Below are 22,970 nucleotides of genomic sequence, written 5' to 3' on the forward strand. Positions count from 1 at the left end.
GAGAGAGAGAGAGAGAGAGAGAGAGAGAGAGAGAGAGAGAGAGAGAGAGAAGAGTACTGCACAACCAAACAAAGCTTTGGCCCCTTGATTATGGTCCTTATCTTCTCAGTAAGGATATTTGAGCTCCTTGCTGTTTCCTGAAACTCCAGGAACTAAAGATGGAGAACTTGGAGTCAGGAATGAGCCCTCATCTCACTGTACAGCAGGGAACCTGAGGTTCCGGAATGACTTAGTACAGCTCTCTTGTCGGCCCCTGAAATCTCATTTTCTGCCCTATATGCCTCTTTGTGATTCTCAGCCCTCCTCTGCTGATTTAAGGAGACCTGCTCCTCTCCTATCTTTTCTTCCTTGGGAAGGAGAACTGTATCCCTTGGAACTTTTGCTGTCAGAAGCAACAAAAAACATAGTCCAAATCGGCTTTCATAAGTTCACATAAAAGTGTGGGATGAGGTAGGACTGGATGGAGTTGGTCATGGCTGAATTGGGGGCCTCCAAAGTCCTCAGGAGGTGATCCGTTTCCATCTTAGATGCATCTCTGCTTTTTCTAAGTCTGGCTTCTTTCTCCGGCTCCATATGTTGGCATGATGACTGCATTAGTCCCTTCCAATTTCATGTCTGGGTGGAAAGAGAGAACCTGTCTTTCTCTTAGTAGCCCCAGAAAATGTCTCCCTGGGTCTGGCTTAGATTAGCACACATGGACAATCATGAACCAACGCCATGGACAGGGGAAGGCAGTTCTTTAGCCAAGACTGAAGTGATCATGCTCTTGAATCTGGAGTAGAAGTCAGCCCAAAGTTCATTTGGGAGAAGGTTGTTTCTAAGAGAAAAATCTAGGTCTGTTATCAAAAGAAAAGGGAGCAGAGGTGGGCTGTGCAAAGAGCAGCCTGAAAATTATCCATTGCAAGGATCATAGATGTCTAAAGGAAAAATATGGTAATTTGGTCAATCAACTCCATAAAGTAAGAAAGTAAGTATGAATGCATGTATGTAATATGGGTGTGTGTGTGTGTGTGTGTGTGCGCGCGCGCGCGTGCGTGCGTGCGCATGCACGTGCGCGGGTGCATGAATGCATGTGCTGGTAAGGATGCTGGTCAAACACACTAACTTTGGAATCAGATCAAATCCTAATTCTAGCAGTAAGTAATTCTTTGACTTTCTGACGAGTTACTTATGCTTTTGGATCGCTTTAGATTTATGCTGCAAAGACTTGGGGTTGAGTTAACTCAACATAATTTCTAAAGAAATAAGTACTTTACTAACAGCCTCATTTGTCTAGTCTTGTTTACTTCTGCCATAAATAAAAACAATACTTCATGATAATTTAATAATTGCTTAAAAACATTTGCTGCACTCTTAGCTAGAATTTTGAGAGTTGTCCAGAATTCTACTTTTCCAAGTTACCCGCTGTGTTTCAGAAGAAGAAACTGCTTTTCCTTCCCAGATATATCTCCTCCACTGTCAAAGACCCTTCTTGGGAAAATAAGTTTTGCTTAAGTGTACCGAGAATGACTGTGTATTCATGAAGAATGAGATGATTTGTCTTTTCAGTGAAAACATCTTTTGCTGCATTAGCTTATGCCCTGCCCCAGGAATCTATTAGTCCACAAACTTTCACCTTCCCACAAATGTTTCAACAGCTGAGATGCAAAGTCCCATTCAGAGACAAATGTGCACACCACATTTATAGTCTGAAGTTCAACCTTCAAGCTTTGCTTGATTAGAATGAACATTATGATGCATTGTTAGTCTTTTCATTTCAATAGCAGTCAGTAAATTTATACCACAACCCATTGCCCATTTCCAAACAACATTCACACAGTTTTTGTGAATTTTAACCAAATCGCATCTACATATTTACCAAACTCTGTAGGTGCCCAGGGCATGTGGCATACAAGGCTGGCACACATGCACATATACACGGGAAGTCACACACATACCTTTGTGACCATTAGGAACACATTTCTGATTCTGTTCTGTAAAAAGTACTTCAGGAGGTGTCCCTCTACCTCAAGTGCCATTACTGGGAAGTAATTAGCACAGAGCCTATCATGGTAAGGGAGCGCAATAATGTGAGCGGCATAAAAATGATTGTAGTTATTATATAATTTTAATTATCAAACAGTATCTTTGGTAATGTTAATTCTGTTGGGCCTTTTATTTTTCTACCGTGGGAAATGTGGATCTCACCCATGTTTAGATCCACCACTCAAGCTATCTCATTGAACCAAAGAAAGTGAATGCAGTTGTTATTAATATTCCTACAAATTAATCTAGAATAAATACATATCTTTGGTGGATATTTACAGACTTCTTCCCCTGAAAGTTTCCTATACTCGAGCTAACGTGCCTCATAGCGAGTTATGGCTGTCACTGACGGAACATTGCTCCCTGGCAGCCCTGCTGAGGACACTCTTTCTGTCCGTCTCTTACAGGGGGCATGTCACTAACCGTATCATTGACTTTACTCATCACGTTTATGGTTTTCTGTTTGCCTTTCCTTGCCAGAATATAAGCTCCATTAAGACAGGATTCTTTGACTCTTTTGTTGAGTGATGTATCCCAGGCATCTCGAACACTATTTCTTTCTTTCCCAAATGACATTGAAAAGAAATAAAATAGTAGATTCAGATTTATAGTGTTTCTGGGATAAGAGCGACTGTGTTTCAGGTAAGAGAGGGAATGAAATGTTGACATTGGCTAACCCTCTTTCATGGCCTCACTATGACCTTTTTCCTACCTTACTGCAATTGGGAATGGGCGCCTGTACCGACCTAGTCCTTGTGGGGTTCCGAGTGCAGAATGAGAAGACTGCATCAATTCCTGTGAGTTGGTGTATTGGTTGTGTAGTGGGAACTGAGTAGATAAAAGAGGAAAAATGCTATCATGTCTTTAATCACCCAAACTCAAAACTTCTTTCATGTGAGGACATGATATTCATTTACTCTTGCTGGGCAGACACCGAGGTCCTCTAATGCTTCCTTCCCCGCTTCTTCCTGGCACCAGCTTGTCAGCAGAGCAACTGTCTTGCATGTGACAAAACGCCAAAATAATGGCAGCTTAATCAGATAATAGTTCGCCTTTTCTGTCATAAAAGTAATGCAGACGTGGAGGGTTGGTGTGGGGGCAGCATGGGGTAATCAGGGATGCAGGCCTCTGTCAGTTCTATATCTGTGTGGTCCTTGTCTTCATGATCCAAGATGGTGGCTGAGGGTGAGTCTGTGTATCTGGGCTCTGGCTGGAAGGAGCTGGAAGGGCAAGGCAAAGAGGAGCAAAAGCAGGTCCCGTAAAACAGTTTTGCTGCAGTTTAATGGCCAGAACTTAGTCTCTTGGCCATAACTACAAGGGAGGCCTAGACATAATAGCTTTTATTGTTGATGGCCATATGACCAGAAAATTTTGGGGTTTCTGTTACTATGAAAGAAGGAGAAAATGGATACTGAGGTAGGAAGTTAGCATTGTCAGTTCAAACCACCTTTAAAATAATCACTACCTAGAGCTTGGATTATTATCATCACTTACTAAATGCCTCTACTTTCTTTTACATGAGAATATTCTCTTCATGTTACTTCATTGTTCAAAACTTTAAATATTTCCTATTTAACAACTGGATAAAGTCCAATCTCACTGGCCTAAAATTTTAGGACGTGGCACTATACGATAAAAAGAATTAGGTGTAGAATCCGCTCCACCCCCAAAAATATCGCTCCACAACAAAGCAAGAACTATTGCTCCTCACACGCGTCATCCTGTGTTGGCTGGGTGGTTCCTCTGATGGCTTCACGTGGGCTCACTTATGCAGTTGCATTTAGCTGGAGGGTTGGTTGGACATGAGAGCTCCAGATGTCCTCACACCTATCTGGCAGGATATGCTAGCTAGTGGCTGTGGTGCCTCTGTTCTCCTCTGTGTGTCCTTTTATCCTTTAGGACGCTAGGATGGCTGCCTTATATTGTGGCTTTAGGGTAATGTTTCAATTGACAAAAACCCAAACTGCCAAATCTCTGAGAACCTAGCCTTAGGAGTCATATAATATCATTTCTGCCACATGCCTGTCAAAAGTCCCTTCCTGATTCAAGAGATGGAGAAGTAGACTACTTTTTGGAAGGAGATGTAAAGGCATGTTGAAAAGAGAAATTCTTTTCAGGACTGGTGGAATTTGTGGCCTTTTTTTTTTTTTTTTAGTTCACCACCGTGGCTATGTAATCTTAGACAAACCACCTAACATGGCTGAAACCTTAGTTTCCCCATCTGGAAAACAGGGATAATAACCACATCTAGAGTATTTAACGAAAAGTGGCATCAGGCTGACCAAAGTACCTTGAGCAAAGACATCTAGTCAATATTAATTTTACCCTCACTTGAGAGTTCTCCCAAATCCTACCATACATCCCATTAATGTGAAAACTGCACCCCTGCCTATCTCTTTTTGGCCTCTGAACCTCCCACTGATGTTCCCACTTAGTGCTTCTGCAATTTCCTTTACCTGAGACATTTTTTTTCCCTTTACTTCCTGTTCTACAAAACTTTATCCATATTTTATCCTTTTCCTTTTTCAAGCTGTGACTCTTCTGGCCATGTTGATTTCTCGGCTAATTAAACTCTAGCATACCTGGTGACTTATGCCACTATTTAACCATTTGATTATATGTGTCCTTATTATTAGTGCATTGCTGAGTGGGGTTATATTAACACTCTTTACCCTTTACACTGCATGTCATCAACTATATTATAAATGCTTAAAGAATGAAGACTGTAGGGTAGAATGGTGAAATAGAAAAAGACTTGAAAGATTAGTTACATGGCCCCGGTTTTAGTCTTTAATTCTCACTAGCTTGAGTAGACAGGAGCAAGCCACTTAACTTTTCTGAACCTTAGTTTCAGAATCACTAAAGTGATAATATTCTGGGCCTGCTTAGCAATGTTGTTGTAAGGTTAAGAGTACATGTAGGAACATTCTTTAAGCATTGTAAAGTACCCCATAAATATTTGGTCCGTTGTGTTGTGTTTAATGAACATTTCTAGAATAAAAAATAAATATGAAATACAGGAAACTGGATCTATTCAGTTTCTTTGTTCAGGGACATGGATGTTCTTTTAATTTATCCCTCAAAAGGAAACCACTATCCCATTATTTTGGCAACATCAGTTCGATGGGTTCCAGTTGAATGACTCTACCATGTACAATTATAATTCCAGTTTTCAATATAGTTCAGCAAGAGAAGATAAGTGCAGAGCTCCCATATTATTCTGAAATAGTTTCTGCTACAAAGTTTCTTTTGGAGGAAACATTTTGGAGGAGCCTAAATTTTGGTCAGCTGTTGCATAAATGTGATATTAATGTGGTTACATTTGAGTTAACTTTTAAATACAGCAGAGGAAACTTTGTTTTGCGCTACATGGAGGTCTCCTATCCTACTCTAAGGCAGATAGATTAAGTTGATCACAGCGAGGTTAGAACTGAAAGATTGTAACTTGTCAGGCTCCATGGGAAAGTGTTATATGCAGACCCCCTAAAGACTTGCCTGTTTATTTATATATATTTAAGTATTTCCAGGTATATGGAGCTATAGACTTTCAGTGTCTATCACATATATCTTCAAGAAGATCATCTTGCTGTTGAACACCAAACTCTCACGGAAATGTGAGAGGTTTTTTTTGTCCTAAATGGGGATGGTGAACAGCTGGTCAGTGTCATCTTTATGACAATTTTCATACACTTGAATTCAGTTGATAAGTTGTCCCTCTTATTTTTCTTCATCCTAGCTTTCTTAACCTTCCCACAGAGGTCCTGTTTTTCTTTCCAAACATCATTTTTATTACCATTTTCAGGCCTCAGAGAATTCAGGCCTCCACTGGATAGAAAGATCAAGTAACTCCTGGCAGTGCTGGTAATGACATTACTCCTTGTCTTTCCTTTGTCTTTCCTTTGTGACACTGATTGTAATATGTCCTGGCATCACATATCTTATTGTTGATTCAAATTCATGTCATGAACTGTAGCATATTTCTTGCTTAAAAAAAAATGGTTCTTTATTGTTTTTCTTTACATATTTAAAAAGTAATGCACATTTATTATTTGATATTTGGAATGTATAACTAAGCACACAAGACAAAAATAAAAATTACACACAATCCCTCTGTTCATAGATAGCACCCCATTAAGGTTTTGGCTTCACAGTCTTCAGGGCGGAAAAGACCTTCTCAATCCTCTATGGCAGGGTTGCCCTCTTTCTGCCAGTGTCCTCTATCCCATAGGCGACTAGCCATGAGTTAGACAGCCTTGGCCCTTGGTAGTGGAAAAGTGGACTGATAAGAAATTGAGTATTATCAAGAAAAAAAAAGATATTAAATTAAATTCTGCAAATCTTAGCAAATGAGTATTAATCTCAGAAGTATTAAAATGACACTATTTCAATGTGATATATAGATGATGTATTACAGAATTGTACTCCTTAAATCTATGTAACTTTGCTAACAATTGTCACCCCAATGAATTTTAATTTAAAAAATGAATATATATCTATATATCTACATATATATCTATATGTGTTTCATACAATTGTTAGAAGTGTGTCTGGAACATAGTAAGAGCTGAATAAATGTTAACTATTATAATTTTAATTTCAATAGCTATTATTCTTCTTATTCTGCTGTCATAGTTTTGTCATCATCATTAAATAAATGCTTCCTATAGGCTGCCTGGCTCCAGACCCTGGGACACTCTAGTAGATTGTTGCCCTCCAGGACCTCTTGGTTTGGTAGGCGTGAGAAACATGTAATTTTGTAAATGTAGTCCCCCATAGATGTAAAACAGAATAAACCAAAACTCACACCAACCAACCAACCAACCGACCAACTAAGCTTTACTTCTATGAGCTTCCTAGCTTCCCTGAAATACCTAGCTCCAGTCTCAGCTAAATAGAACACATCAAGTTCTTTTTAACTAGCCTTTGGTCATTCTCTGCCCTGCTTCAATAATTTATCCACTTCACATTTCATTATATCACTCATGATTTCATCACCATTGAACATTTTCATAAAGTAAAGAAGCTATTCATGGCCCTGTGCTTTTAACGTCATCAGTCATCAGCTTCTTCACTTGCTCATTCAAGAAGGAAGTTCTTCCCTTGTTTACCCACTTCTGGTGGCTATAATTAAGAAATAGTCCATGACTCTCATGGCATTTGCAATCTAGCATGTGTTCTTTTTATGACATCAAAACCAAGAGTGAAACTTGTCAAAGCAGTAAAAATATTAATCAAGCTGGTTTTCAACTTCGAAGACAATTTGCATTGTTGTCTTTGAGTTGGCATCCTCCAGGTTTCCCCCTTGTAACTTGGTAGACCGCTTTCGAGAATTTTCTTCTTTCTAAATCATTTCTATTCTTATGGACATTTGAAAATTTGCCTAGACTGACCGAAATGTGACATGGTCTACACTCTATCCTTCTTTCAATTCAGTTGTCAGCTATCACATAGTACAAATTAGGAAATTTCATGAATGGAGGAAAGGCCTTGATCTTCAGGGAAGCAGTTGAAGAACTGAAGTGAAATCCACATTTACATGATGGTAAACTCTTGTCTCTCATTCTCCCTCACTTGCGTTTCCCTTGGGGTATGTCTGTGTGAGTATGTTTATGAAGAGTGTCTGGGATAGGGAGTGCATTGGGGGGTGATGGGATGAGTGACCAGAGAGTAGATGAGAACTAAAATGTATTTAATTCACTTTATGCAGAGACTTAGTCATGTATATACACATATATTGTTCTATTTGATTTCTACCAATTTATAGAAGACAATATCTGGACTCCACTTTGCAAATGAGAAAATTTAGATGGAAGGGGATGATTAACTTGCCAAGATCACACAGCTACTGAGTGGAAGAACCGAAGTCAAAACCATGTTTGTCTGAACTCCTAAGCATGTGTTCTCTTTACTGCAGTAGCCCCCTTCTCCACGAAGCAAAGCTCAGAGCTTACAGAGGGTCCCATCTCTTGCATTCTCTAGTGTGGTGGCTTGTGTCTAGAAGGCGCTAAGAAAGTGTGCGTGAAAAACTAGGGGAAAAAAGTGTTTTAAAAGATACCCATTGATGAGGCATCCTGGGAATTGAGAAATCTAAGACTGCGAGTGGGGAAGTCCAAAGCATTTACATCTGTGAGTGTTAAAAGTGTGTCCTGTGCTTTCTTTCTCTGCCGAAGGAGAAGGTTGTTTACAATATGGGAGATTGTTCTGGCCTGTACCACAGAGCTTGTTCAGGGTGACAGACAGGTTTGTTGCACGAATGTGTACTCCAAATTAGATGAATGGTGAAATTATGAAGCAATCAAATGGCAAAGCTTTTAGCAGACTACAGTGCCTTGCCCTTACTGCTACCCCTAGGCCTGTTAGCATAAAAGAGGCTATAAAGATAAAGTGCACAATATTATTCAAGTCTCCGAGCTCAACAAACATGGGCAGCCAGCAATTGATGGCAAGAACCCTCAGGATGGCTCAAAGCTGCTTTGTCTCCCCCACGTGCTCAGTGAACCCCACTTCTTTTTCTCCTTGCCAGGACAATATTTGGGGGGCTAGGGCGAGTTTGAAAGAGGAGGGAGAACCACCTACCACATTTTGAACTTCCCTTCTTCTCCCCTTCTTCACAGCCCTCAGGGGAAGGACGGGCAGGCTGGAAAAACTTCAGCCTGGCGTGGAGGAGTGAGTGACAGGACAAGGTTTTTCAGGACGCTCAGGTCAGAGAGGCGTGTTATCCTGAAAGAAGCTGGAGCTTCCAATACGAACGAGGAAGAGGCGGGGTGGTTTGTGTCTACCTTGAATGCCTTCACCAGAAAGAACGGCTTCTTTCTGTCTCCATCGGGAAGGGACAGTGCTTGCAGTGCTTGTTCTCATTACGGTAGGGGTGGGGGAGGTGGGGGGGGCAGAGGTAAGGCTTTTAGCACCAACAGGAGACATGAGGGGTTGGTGCTCCAAACCTCTCATTTTAGAGATGAGGTGCAGCAATGGTAAGTAGCCTGAGGCTACCCAGTTTTATATTTAGGTCTGTGCTGTTCTTGCCACAAGTATTTTGGGTGGGGTTTGGAGGGTGATATAGATATATATCTTCTTCAAGGGATGTAACTCAGAAGCCCAGTATGTAAACGAGAAAGATGCAAAGCTTCTCTGGCTAAAGAAAGGAGTGCGTGTGCAGCTAGGAGGCTCTGGAATCCAATCCTTCCAGCCTTTCTTTGTCCCTGTGGTCTTGGAAGACTGGCTTTAGAAACACCAGGTCTCTGGGGAGAACTCAGCCCCAGAATATTTGATTTTTTTATATGTTTTCTTTTGTTGGCAATCCACTAAAAGTCATCCCCCCCCCGCCCCCAATCTTCTCGTCTCACCCAATTCAAACACTTTTATTATGAATGCTGCCTATGCTGGTGTCCCACATGGCTGAGCAGCCTTGACTGCTCTGTCTCCTATCCTTACCGAGAGCTGCAGAAGCAGAGGCTCTGAGAGGTTAAAGGCAGCTAGGATGTGGCAGAGCTGGGATCTGATGCGAGACCTGTCTGTTCCAGAACCCATGCCCTTAAGTGTGATACTCTACTAGCAGAACGGAGGTTGGTCTGCAGTTTGGAGAGTTGTCCGCTCTCCATCTTTGGATGTTTTTCCCCAGGATGGGTAATGATGAGATTGGTCATCATGAGGTCTAAGGCCTCTTCCACGCTGATGTTCTGGCGTTCAATATAGTTCATGGTTTACGCTAATAGTTCACCTAAAAAAAAGGGTGTTTGCTTTCCCCAAAATAGGTATATATGATTCAGACGTTGAGAGTCTTGAGGCCATGAACTATGATGAAGAATTTTTGCGTGATTATTCTTTTTGCAGATCACTTATAATACAAAACCATGTAGAGGGTCTTTTGTTTTGATCTGTTCGTATCTCCCCCGTGCCTAGTCCCTTAGGAAATTTGGTCTGTGGCTATTTGGGGTCTGTTTTATAGGACTTATGAGAAATAACAGCCACATACCTTTACGTGGTGCCAAATCTCGCTCATGTCGGAGGCCTGCCAATTTGCAGTAGCCCGTTAAGAATGTTGCATGGTCTGTGCGGCGCCATCGCAGCTGCCTCGGCTGCACAGGAGGGACGGGCGGTTTCTGACATAGGACATTCTCGGGACAAAGTGGACAATCCAGTCCATCATACAGATGTTTGGCCCGCAGAGCGGCGGACTCCAGGATAGTTAGTAACATCTGTTTTTTTGCAAAGTGCCCCCCTCCCATCCCATTGTCTCCATTTCATAAATCCGCATTTAGAACAGCCTTTGGAATTTGATAGGCCTGGTGGAATTGTGGGAGATGATAGAGTTTAGGGCCTAGGAACCTCCCCCAACCCACCATGGATGGAGGAGAGGAATGCTGATTACTGTTGAACTTCGCTGTTTGCTCCCAAGAAACAGTGATTCATTTATAAAACTGTGTGATTTCTCCTGCAGAAAAAAAACAAAACCAAACCCAACTGCTATTTTTAGAGACATTTTTTAAAAATGAAAGGGCTCTGAAAGTAAACCTACCCAGCCAGGAAGACTATCCGTGAGCTTTCCAAATCTATTCACTAAAGTAGGAATTTGAAAGCCCCACCACAGTCTGCTTTTCACTTCAACCAGGACGCTTATTATGATCCCCTGGCTCTACTCTGCTCTCCTATTACTTACACATGAATTTAGTTACCCTGTATTTTAATTACATGTGTACAGCGAGTTTTATGTTCTCTTCTCTGACTACTCATAAACTTCACAGAGATCACCAAAAACCATATTGTTCTTAAAATAGCCTTTGCCTCCTCTCCTTGCAGTGATACCAAAGGACACCCTCTCGGCTCAGTCCTGGCTTGTATAAGTGCATTAGCATCCTGGCAGGCATGCTATTCCACATTACAGCATAGTTTTGGTTAAGCTTGTCCCCGGCCATGGAGCTCTATGCCGAAAACACACCACCAGAGACACATGATCAGCAACAGGCCCAAGCTGAATTTCAGTGGAATCCTTCAAACCCGCAGGTTACAAGAATTTGAGTCAAAACCCTGGGCATAGAGGTGGTGTTCATTTTGCTTATTAGCTATGATGAAAAAAAAAATTCACATGCTCCTATCCCCCAGACACCTTGTCCCGTCTGTTCTGGGCCATCATTTTGTAGTTTGAAACCCACAGGATGTCCCTTTTGTAATTATGTGAGAATTGTGATTCTAGCTGACTTGAAAGCCCAGCCATAATATTAGACTTCACAGAGAACTTCACATTGAGGAAACTGTATAAGGAAACATTATGTTTTACAGCAAGGTTGTACTGTTATAATTACCCTTTCCCCCTTTTTTGCTCAAGATTATTTGGCTGCTATGGGAAGCAATATAATAAAAAAATATAAATCAGTCTCAGGCCACATAATAACCACGCAAGTAAATCTTCCTCCTGCTTGCCTGCACATTCAGAAAAAGAATATCAAGGGCTGGCTAAGTGGCTCAGTTGGGTAAGAGCTCGCTCAAGAGTGCAAGCTCTGAGCAACAGGGTCGCCGGTTCAAGTCCCGGCCCAAGCTGATCTGAGCTGCCGCTGAGCTGCCAACAGGTGGCAGGATGGCTCAGCTAAAAAAATAAATAAATAAAAAGGAAAAGAATATCATCCCTCTAGCAGATTGTTGATAAGTCAGACACTAAAGATAATAATATTTCAGGTGACATGGCTGTAAAGTATGAATCCTGAATGGTTTCCTTCCTGAAATTTTACCAATTGTAACATAATTCACCAACACAGTGTTTATGTGTGTTTTTTTTTTTTAATTCACATAAACAGACCAACTCAAAAGGCTGTTTCAATAAAGGAGTAATAACACATTCCTGTATTTTTCTAGAAAGCAAGTATTATTGACCCAGCTGAGTGTCATTGGTGGGTAAAGGGCTAGAGTGGTGCACTCCAGGGTTCTGAGATGTTTCTCTAAATCACTGTGGCTCTCTGCGGGATGAACATAATGATGATGCATATCTCAGAAAACCCAGGAGTCACAATGAAATAATTTTAAACTGGTGGTGAATCTTGGAATTTATCCTCATGTCACTACACAATTGGATGGAAAGAGAGAAGTCCAATGGGTCATTTTTACATTTGGTGTTCCTAAGGCCACATCCCTAGTATGACTGGCTTGCAACGTTTCCTCCTTTGCCTCCAAATCCATGACTTTGACAGCTTGTTTGGTTTCTGTGTATGAGTTTGTGAATATTTTCAAATTCCTGGGTCTGCAATGGTAATTCTTTCTGATGAAATATCTTTGGGAAGAAGGAATTCAGAATGAAAACAGATGTTTTAAAATTCATGTGTTTGACAATAATTTTTCTTTAAAATAACAATAAAGTCCATAGCTCAATGTCAGAGAAGCTCATAGCAGAGGTTCTGATGAAAAACACTTGGGTATTTCTCTTATGGTGTATCATGGCAGCGGAGCTGTTGATGACACCCTAAGATGAGTTGAGTTATGGCCCTTAGTTAAGTAACTGGTTATCTAGTTTTCTTTTCCTCTGAGATTTGTTGAAAAGTCTCAGTTAAATGAGCATGAAGGTTTCCAGGTATGCATGTGAGGTATGTGGAGATTGCCCACTGTTTGGAGAGGCACAGACTGGAGACCATATGTGCAGTAAAGCACAAGCTCCTGCAATATCCTTTGGCTGGAAATTCTGGGTCAGGGCCTAGAGTTGTTCCAGGGCCTCTTCCTTTTGTGGTTGCTTGGTTTCCAGTTTGGGTTTCTAATTGTACCAGCCATATTACCACACGACCACAGCTCTAAGGTGGCACTTGGACAAAAAGAAATGTCTGTGTGATATCTCCCCTTCCTGTTAGATAGAGTCAATGACTACATTATGTAGGAACCATAGGTTTTGAACTTGCAAAAGAAGTTATATGCCATATATCTGATTTCCCCCTGATTCCCCTCTGTACTGCTTATTAACCAAAACACCTACATTTTATGGAAGAGGAAACAATACCAAGAATCAAAATTACCTGCTCAAGGTAAAGCAAGTAGTTTTTGCTTTTATTTTTTATATTTTGTAGGAAGAAGAGGGGTCAAGCTTGGTTCATACCAAGAAGGATCAAGAACTAGGAAGTACAGTTCATATAATTTCTCAGAAATTTCTAGGTAGAAAGACCCTAGAAAATATGTGAGAGCTCTCCTAGTGCTATGGTTCTGTGGTTTTTTTGGTTGGGTCCTGAGAAAACCAAACTGAATTTGGGAAGAGGAGAGAAAAAAAATGCAAGCAATAGGGAATAACTCTCTTGAAATAAGACATCTTAATGGATGAAAATGGAGAGAGACCTGGAAATGAAGTTGAGCTTCATTTCCTGACTTGAGCTTTTTAAAAAGTCATGAGTCTCAGGAGAAGTATAGGTTTGGTTCTTTTTCTTAGAAAATGGTGGTGGGGAGTTATAAAGATATTTCAGGAAAGAACTGAAGACATGAAATATAAATAAAATCGAACAATGGAGATTAAGAAAGAATATTTTTTAGATCTTAAGTTGAAGTGTAGATAGACATTTGCTAGGGTGAAATTTTATTTTGTTTAATATCTTCTCAGGATTTCTATTTAAAAACACAGAGTACAAGATGATAGATAGCCTAATTCAGACATACTAGGTGACTAGAAGGGCATTTCTTGGAGTTACTATTGAGTAATGATGAAACGTTTGATCCTTGAGAACAAATTGCTGAAGTTGTTTATAAAACTTATGAAATGAGTTATGTATGCATTATTTTTCATGCTGGCCAGCCTAAGGTAAGAGGATGTAAGAAAGTAGAGGTCTCACGCCCCTCCCCTCCACAGCTCAGTCATACTCTATGGCTCCGTGTATGCTATGGAACCAACAAAGTCAGAGACTAAAGTAAAACAGGGAAGGAACGGTACTAACACAGTGATTAACATAAAGCTCAAATTGTGACAAAATCAAATACGTGGTTGTCTTTACTTATGAGACAGATTTGCCTAAATCAATTTATGTTCCATACCTCTGCTCTTTAAATGTCTGACCTAACATTTTGATATAAGCTTGGAATGGGCTGACATATATAACATTTCTTTCTTTCTTTTTTTCCCCCCTTTTTTTTGGCATTATTTTTGAGCAATACGTACTTTTTTTTTTTTTGTATAACATTTCATACCTCACCCCATACAAATCTCATCCTGATAGTTTTGTGTGAATGAAGATGTTGGTCATCTGTCATGTATGTTCTCTGTACTCTGAGGAGTTTCACTTATGTTAATTTCTTTACTATTCACAATAATTTGTTCTAGAGGAATCCTTTTCATTTTGTGGATGAAGAAACTGAGGCTCAGAGAGTTAATGTAACTTGTTCAAGGTTACTGAGTCACTAGGGTTTGAATGGAAATGTGTATGACTCCAAAATATTTAGACTTTCCAAGTTACTCATTGGAGTTTAGGAAATTCAGGAAATACTGTGATTCTGCTATCAACCATTTTCAAGGTGTTGAAGACATTTCCTAGTAAAACATTAACTTGTCTCAAGCCACTTTTTAGAAAACTGTTTATAGTTGGTAACCCAAGAAACATTTTCTTTCCTACTGCAATTATTTTTTCAGTGGCCTTATGTCAACAAAACCATACAAATGAGTATGACCTTTTTCTCCTAGACTAGTCCTCCAGAATCTTTTGACTCCATCAATTATTGTATATGTGGCTGTAAAAAAGTTTAGATGAATAAGCAATTAAAAATCATAACAGTTACTTTCTTAACCTGCTTCTTAATCAGCAACATCATCACCACAAAAAAACCTCTTAAAACTGTAGTCAATATAATCAGAGAAATAGTCTTCAACTTTTGTGTATGTTCTTTTTGTTTTAAGTAAGGGACAGGGTATTAAACATCCAATGCCTGTAAATTGTACTTTACTGCTGAGGTTTTTTTTTTGTTGTTGTTTTTTTTCACCCCAAAGCTGACAAGGAGGGATCTGAGGAAAGACTAGATTGAGAGGTGCTGAAATGTGAGTTATCTTCAAAGGCATTCTGTTGTATGTTAGGAGGCTATGCCTTTGCTGAGATAGCTCCTCCAGTTGCTGATAAACTCAGGAAAGAGGAAGAAACATACATACTGTCTCGCGCTGTCTCTTCACAGTCTGACTTAGAGCCATAAGCAGTTATAGCTGGAATTCTCCCAGTCAACTCCCTCATTTTAGAGATAAGGCCTGGAGAGAGACAGCAGCCTTCCCCAAACAATACAGCTAGTTCATGGAAGAGCGGAGACTAGAAGCCAGAACTAATGGAGGCTCCTTTCAGTGTTCGTTTGGATTAGCACGGTGGTAGGGATCCAAGGCTGCGGAAGCTTGGGGAGGAAGTGCGAGTAGGCTGTGATTTGAAGGCCGATCTAAAACAGATGCAACTCAACTAACACGTTTATAACAAGTTTCAGAGCTACTCAATAAGAAGGGGCTAAGTCATTAACCTTGCAAATAGAAATTTATAAGCATTGACTAAACTTGACCTTAAGCCAGTCACGTCTTTCCATTTCCCAGCGTCCTAAGAACGTGCTTACATATGTAGGCGCACATGCACACCAAGTGCCACTTCAGGCTTCTTTCTGTGAAAATGAGTTACAGACACATTGAGGGAGAGGTGATGATAAGATTTCCTAATGAACTCTGTGTTTTTTAAAATAAAAAATAATTTGGCATAATCACTCATTTTTCAGAAAAAGTAATCTTAAATGATGCATAAATAAGAGGGCTTTGCCTGCAAACTAAAACTGTGTCACAGGTTAATTGTCTCCTGGAGCTTGGAAACACAAACCCTGTATTTTCTCAGAAGACATTGAGGAAGACATTAGTGCAGCTGCCTGATGTTCTCACTGCTCTTTCCTTCGTGGGCACATTTACAGATTGACTATCTACTCTCTGAAGTTAGTGTGGGCCGTCAAGATTTGTCTTGGAAAATGATGTGAAAGACGAAATGGTATGTGTCACTCCTGGGCCACTCAAGACGAGGTATGTGATTATTTCTATCATTCCGTCTTCCTGCTGCATAGACCGGTGGCTTCTTCATTAGCCCAGGTCCCATCAAATTGATATGACACAGAGCAGAGTGCCAGTCGACCTGGGATGGGCATAGAGTGTGAGAGAGAAATAATGATTGTGGTTTTAAGCCACAAAGATTTGGGGATTGTTTGTTACCATAGCACAATTTAGTCAGTCCTGGCTAGTGGTGCATTGTTGATAGGCTCACACTTTTCCATAATAATGACATATTTTCTGTAAATATCTTATGACTAATGGAAGTTGGCACATATCTGTTGAAAGAGTGGAGAGGTCAAGAGTTTGTTTTCTCAGTGTGCCCAAGAAAAATTGCATAATCAAAATACCTTCCATTTGGATGGTACTTTAATTTTTAAAGCCCCTTCTCAGAAATAAGCCTGTATCACACATCCATATGATAGATGGGTTGGGTGATACACCATTTTTTTTTAGACAAGGAAACTTAGAGAGTTTGAAAGACACACTTACGACTGGGAAAGTGCAAGAGATATGTGTGCCATTCACTATAATATTATGCCTCTGATCCTCAAGTAGATTGAGAAAAGTTTTTCAGTTAATTCTCTTCTGGGGTGGTGGAGGTTTGGGGGAGGTAGCCTATAGAAAATATGTTGTACTTTGGGGAAGGCAGCAGAATTTTATATAACGCGATCTGCAGTATGCTTACCATATTGATTAGTATGTGGCAGGACTCAATAAATATGGCTATGGTTTCACTTTTATTGGGAGACATATCCTTTCCCTCCCCATTCTCATTTTATTCCCTATTTTACCACCTAACTTCTGCCCCAAGTCAAATGTGCTTGAAAGTCTTCATAGAGTAGACAGAGACTGGTATCCCACAATTAAAATGAATACCCTCTGTGGTATTGTCTGAACGTTTGTTTCCCACCCCCCCAAAATTCATATTTTGAAATCCTAATGTCCCATGTGGTGGTATTAGAAGGTGGGGCCTTTTGGGTGACTGATGAATGAGAGTAATGCCCTTAGAAACAAGGCCCGAGAGAGCTCCCCTGCCCTCCTATGATGTGAGGTTACAATGAGAAGCCTGGAACCCAAAGAAGGCTCTCATCCAACCCTGCTGGAACCCTGATCGTGGACTTCCAGACTTCAGAACTGTGAGAAATAAATCTCTGTTGTTTACAAGCTGCCCAGTCTGTGGCATTTTGGTATAGCATCCCAGATGGAATAAGACACCCTGATTAACATCTGAAGTTCATACTAGTGAGTGAATGATAGCTGTGGTAGACAGTCTCTAAGATGGCCTCCAACGGTTCCTGCCTCCTGATAGTCACACCCTTGTGTAATCCCCTCTCTTTGAGTGTGATTTCTTGGCCTGATTCTAACACATAGAACATGGCAGAAGTGATGGAATGTCATTTTCAAGAATACTTATCAAACCACCGTGGCTTCTGTCTTGGGCAGTCTCTGGCTGTTCCCCCTCAGACCACCAGTGGCCATGTCGTGAGGACACTCAGACAGCTTATGGAGAGGTCCACATGGCAAGACACTGAGGCCTGGCAACAGCCAGATGACTGGGCTTGGAAGCGGGTCCTTCAGCCTCGATGGAGCCTGACATGACTGCAGCCCTAGCCAACAGCTGGATTGCAGCCTCATGACAGACCCTGAGCCAGAGGCACTCAGCTAAGTTGTGCTCAGATTCTTGACCCACACAAACTGGGAGACTCAAGTGTTTGTTGTTTTAAGCCTCTAAGTTTTAGGATAATTTGTTATGCAGCAATTGATAAGTAATATAAAACCTATGTCAAGGGCAGGGTTTTATGGGCAAGGACCTCAGGCAGGCCAGGACAAGGTAAAGAAAGGAAGCCGCCTGGAGTGGGGTAGAGGTGCACACAGGACAGTGTTTGCCTGTCTGTCACTTACATCATATGTTTTTCATCTTCATTTTTCAGGTTATACAAATATAAGAGCTATATTTGAACATACAGACAGTGAGAGGTGAAGGAACTTACTAGTCTGGCTCTTGCACTTGACAAAAATAGAAAACCAAGCCCTGGAGGGTATGTCTTAATGTGTTCCATGTCACAAAATAACCCAGTGGTGAGGCTTGGATTAAAATCCAGGCTTGCCAACAGCTAGTCCAGTGTTCTTTCATTTGTGCCACGTGACTTCTCTCTTCAAAGTTAAAAGAAGAAAGAAGTTTAGGATTAAGCATAGCAATTCTACAAAGCATTCTTAAATGCTGACTATGTTTCTCATTTTAATAAATATACAAGTTGACTTTTAAAAACGTTTTCAACAGTTTGTATAGAATACAGTCATTCATTCATCCAACCAACAACTTTTTATTGAGTACCTAGTATGTGTCAGGCACTGTGCTAGACACTAGGGTGGCTATAATGGTAAAAGCCTTTGTTGGAGATACCAAAGAAAGCAGTGTATGAAGTCTGTCTCTTTTATCAGTGGTGTTTTCTTCTGTCATCATCAATAAATACATTTGTTCCCATAGACAGAAATCATTTTAAAGCACAATTATTCAATTTTAATATTGATCCAAAGCTTTTAATGCTCCTTTAGAGTTGATTGCAATTCCAGACATAACGTGAGCAGGGAGGGCTTTTGACAGTGATTCCAGACAAGGCAATGTCCACGTTTCCATGTGCTCTCCCTGAAGCAGGACAATGCCCTGGGCTATTCTCCCGAGCCCCACAAGTTTGGAAATAAAGAACCCTCTCTGCATAATTGCTGTGGATTCCCTTGAATTATTAGGTATCAAGTAAATTCTTAAAAAGAATAAGTGAAACATTCTCTGATAAATTTTCGGAGCCACAATGTGCTGGAAGTGAAATAGCACGGGGCTCTGCAGTCCAAAATCCTGCAGTGTTGGTTTGATGCTCTTTAGTTAAGTGACATTGGGCAAGACACTTAATATCGAACCCCCTATTATTCATATGCAAAATGATGAAGATAATAATAGTTATACCACTTGCCTGTGGGAAGTGCTTTGTAAGGTAATAAACAATCTTCAACAATTCTTTTATTCTCTGATTATAAGATCCTTGAAAGCAATGAAGAGATGGTAATCCACTTTTTAATCTTTCGTAGTCTCTAGAACCCTACCTAACACTTAGTAGGTACTCGCTAATTACCTGTTGAAAAACTGCTAAATAATTGTTATACTCTCTTAGTACCTACCGTGTGCCAGACAATGTCCTAAACCCTACACCTGTATAGACTTTTGATTCCTCACAGTGAATCTGTAGGTAAATACTGTTATTCTGTAAATACTGTTCTACAGGTGAGGAAAGAGAGGCACAGAGCAATTGAATAATTTGCACAGTTACACAGTAAGTGGCAAAGGTAGAATTTAAACTTATACAGATTGGCTAACTGCCAACATTTACTGTCTCTCTCTCTATATATATAAGAACTGTATTTCGATTTACTGTTTTTCATTAGAAGAAATATAGGCAGAAAGAAAAAGAAAATAGTTCCCTTATGTTGACTTAGTGGGTACTTGTTTTAAATGAGTTTTTATCCCTTATTCCCTCCAAAATCCACAAAAGCACCCCCCCAGAAGAATCCCAAATTACATCAGTCCAGATCAAATCACATTGAATCCTCTTCAGTTTAGTCTTTCTTCCAGTTGTATGAGCCCTTGACAACTGGCCATTTAGGATGCTGAGATGAAGCTGAGGGCATTTCATCTGGGAGAATATCTGAAAGGCAAAAAGAAGCAAGCTGTGAGTTGTTGTTAGCTGTGTTTGAAAATTGTTTATGCAAACCAGTAGGTCTTGATTGAATCTTGGGACTGTAGCCCGCCTATCTTCTGTCACAGTGACCATATACTGACCATATCTGAATAAATTAAAAGACTAGAAAAGACCTACAAAACTGGCAAATTGTGGAACATTTCTGAAAAGTCCAGAAGAGCAGGAAAAGGGAGGTAAAGAAGAAACTAGCATTTCTTGAATGCAACTTACGCTAGTTCTGTACAGTCTGATTTCATCTTCCTTCAAGTGGGTTGGGTGACGCTTAACACATCTTACAGATAAGGAAGCGGAGGTTCAGAGGCGTATGGCGGCCACCAAGGAGCACTCTTAGCTGGGATTCAAAACCAGTCTTTCCTTCCCTACTTACTCCAAAGCTCGTGGACTTTCCTTTCTGCTGCTAGTCTATTTATTCCACCTCTGCTGTGGTCGCCTTGACTGTTTTTACTAACTGCAGAGTTAGTTGTAAGGAGCTACTGGTGAGCCCGAAAACTACTACAAGATGGCCAAGAAAATATTGCTATTATATTATGGGGAGGAGAGAAGAACAAAGGGACTGAAAGGAAAGGGGGAAACACCGATAGAAATCACAAAAGACTGAGTCCAAGAAAAAGCCTTTATGCTTTTGACAAAGTGTAGAAAGAAGAAAATGGTACTCCTAAGGTGTGAATTTTTTAGAGGATAGTTTTCTGAGTCTAATAATCCTATTAAAAAGCAGAGGAAAACTCCAGGAAACCCTGGGTGCCCTTTTATTTTCCAAAGATGGCTACTTGCTTTTTGTGTTTTGTCGTTCTCACCCAACTCCCTTTCTTTCGCTCAGGGTCACTGGTTTGGGACCTTTCTGCTGCCCCTGAACCAGAAATTAGTCTGACGTTTTGCCCCATTCTTTAAGAAGTAGTCTTGCCAAGATCAAATTGTTGAAATTGGTCAGCGGTCACCAAATAATGATCCCAAGATTGGACATGAACCATGATGAGGTTATCAGTGCTTTGTGGTGGAGTGAGAAAAACTGGAAAAACCCAGTGAGCTTTTCATTATGCCAAATGCATTTGATACCGACCATGTTTCCTTCTGAGATTATATTCTTCTTGCTTGTTTGATGTTTCAGTGTTTCTTGTTTTATGAAATAATGATGAGAGTAGATGATTCCTCTTAAATACTTAAATGTCTAAATGGTCTGTTAAATCCTTTCCCAGTCAATTTCAGGCACCAGTTGGAGAGACATGCCTAACCTTTTGGAAAGATGCTGATTAAGGCTCAGAAAACTATTTCACTGGGGCCGCTATTGATACATTTGCTGGAAGAATTCATAGACTGTTTTAAAGAGTAAATTAGATTATGGAGGTAAAGTTCCTACTGCAGCTTCAGGGGTGTTGTCAGTGTGTAAGTAACATGTGGTTCTTCTTCTCCCTTGACCCTCTTTTCTTTGGGACAAACTTGTGAATCACAGGACTTTGTAACCTTCTTGGTCCTGGCCTACTAAATGCCGGTAGTGATCCCCAGTTTTGGTTTTGATGACAAAAAGATCCCCACACTTTTACCAACTGTCCCAGTAGGGTAGCGTCATCATCTGAATGAGAATTACTAAAGGCCAGTTGGAATTCCCTAGAGCATCTTATCATGACCTATCACTCTTCCGCACTCCCACAAGAGATACACAAATGCATGTAGAGGCAAATGATACTGCCTAGTTTGAGTCATCAGATGTTTACTACAGCACTAAACCTTAAGTTATTACTCATGACACCCTTAAAATAAGAATGAATGTGTGAATTGGGTAATGCCTTTTTTTTCCCCCTCATAAAATGGTTAGAGATGAATGCAAGCTTTGTTACCTTTTAATGTTATAAGTAGTTACTGGTCTTTCTTTCAGGATATGCTGCTTCTGCTATGAGTCCCACTTTGAAGAAATCAACTGTTTTCTCTCTTCTGTCCTACAGCGCCATAAACGTATGGGAATGTGTGAAAGTATGTGAGACACCTGCCTGGCTCACAGTAGTTGCCCAATACATGTTATTGGAAAACTAGATGAATGGCTACTTCGGAAGTGTATGCAAGAGAAGAATTCAGTCTCATTTACACATCATTCAGCCTTAAATCCCCACATTCAACTCCGATACCAAGACAATGGGTCTACCTCTTCTCCACATAGTTCTTCAATTGACTATTGTATCTTTGTTTGTTTGACTTTATTTTTCCTTGCTCTACTCAGACTGATTATATTTTGAACCTATTTTGCCTGTGTCTTGGATTTTGTTGGAAGAAGAAAGCATGTATTTCCTATTCCTTGAATCCCATAATAGCTGATCTTTCCGTTCTTGAGCTTAAATCCTTTTCAGCTGCTTCCTTTTCTGGGCTGAGGGCAGAGGTGTGAGCATTGAGGAGTAATAATTTCTGAGGACCTGAAACTTTCTTCTCAGAGTCCACACATATATTCATGAGTTTGGTTCAAAGGTCTTAGATCATGTAGGGACACACACAGAATGGACATGAAATGGCCCATTTTGAGCACAGTCATGAAACCAGCTGCACAGTAGCTTAGCAATCTGGGTCTGTAGGAAGGGAATCAATACTTATTGTGCTAGGCTCTGTGCTAAGTACTTTTAAGCACATTGTCTCATTCTGCAAAGAACTCTGGGGCATTATAATGAGAAAGCATAAGAGAGGGAAACCAAAGATGCCTTTGTTGAGTACAACACAACTAGCCCTTGTGGTCAAGCATCTTTTTAAATGCTTTTATATAACTTCACAAGTCTCCGAGGTGGCTATGTGATTCTTATTTTGTAGACATGGAAACGGAAACTCAGAGGGGTTAAATCTCTCATGTAAGTAAGATTCCCCAGTGAGAAACAGAGAAGGCCAGGTTTTGAACCCATTTGCTGGCTTGTGCGCTTTTTTTATGTGTTTTGCTTGTTTATGTCTTCTTCATTTTTTGAGGAAATAATGCTGTTTATTTTGCATTAAACGGTGTCCTTATATTCATCAGTGTATATTTTATATTCCTTTAGTCTCCATATACAGGTGTATTAGGCCAATAAGTATTTGGCCAGTAAGAAAATGGCTCATTTAATGCCATTTTGGATACATCCTATCAATTTCAGTCACTTTGTTATTAGAGAAATCTCATTCCAACCCTTGAGGCTCAGTTCTGTTCACTTTTAAACTTCAGTTTCAGACTTGCACTGAAGCTC

The 22,970-nt window shown here is 40.3% G+C and overlaps 1 long non-coding RNA gene across 3 annotated transcripts in view; it reads left to right on the top strand.

The window, feature by feature from the left end:
* The window catches only part of LOC109394394 (uncharacterized), a 95,545-nt gene extending 72,806 nt beyond the window's left edge, over window positions 1-22,739 (top strand). For 2 of the 3 annotated variants that reach the window (XR_002126435.1, XR_002126434.1), the window contains exons 3-5: window positions 15,898-16,003; window positions 20,976-21,162; window positions 21,720-22,739. This is a non-coding gene — a long non-coding RNA (uncharacterized LOC109394394). The remainder of the gene's footprint in view (window positions 1-15,897; window positions 16,004-20,975; window positions 21,163-21,719) is intronic. The other variant, XR_002126436.1, reaches the window with a different exon arrangement.
* Window positions 22,740-22,970: the final 231 nt, after the last annotated feature.

The sequence above is a fragment of the Hipposideros armiger genome, unplaced genomic scaffold (genome assembly GCF_001890085.2).
Source record: "Hipposideros armiger isolate ML-2016 unplaced genomic scaffold, ASM189008v1 scaffold_422, whole genome shotgun sequence".
NCBI classification, from domain to species: domain Eukaryota; kingdom Metazoa; phylum Chordata; class Mammalia; order Chiroptera; family Hipposideridae; genus Hipposideros; species Hipposideros armiger.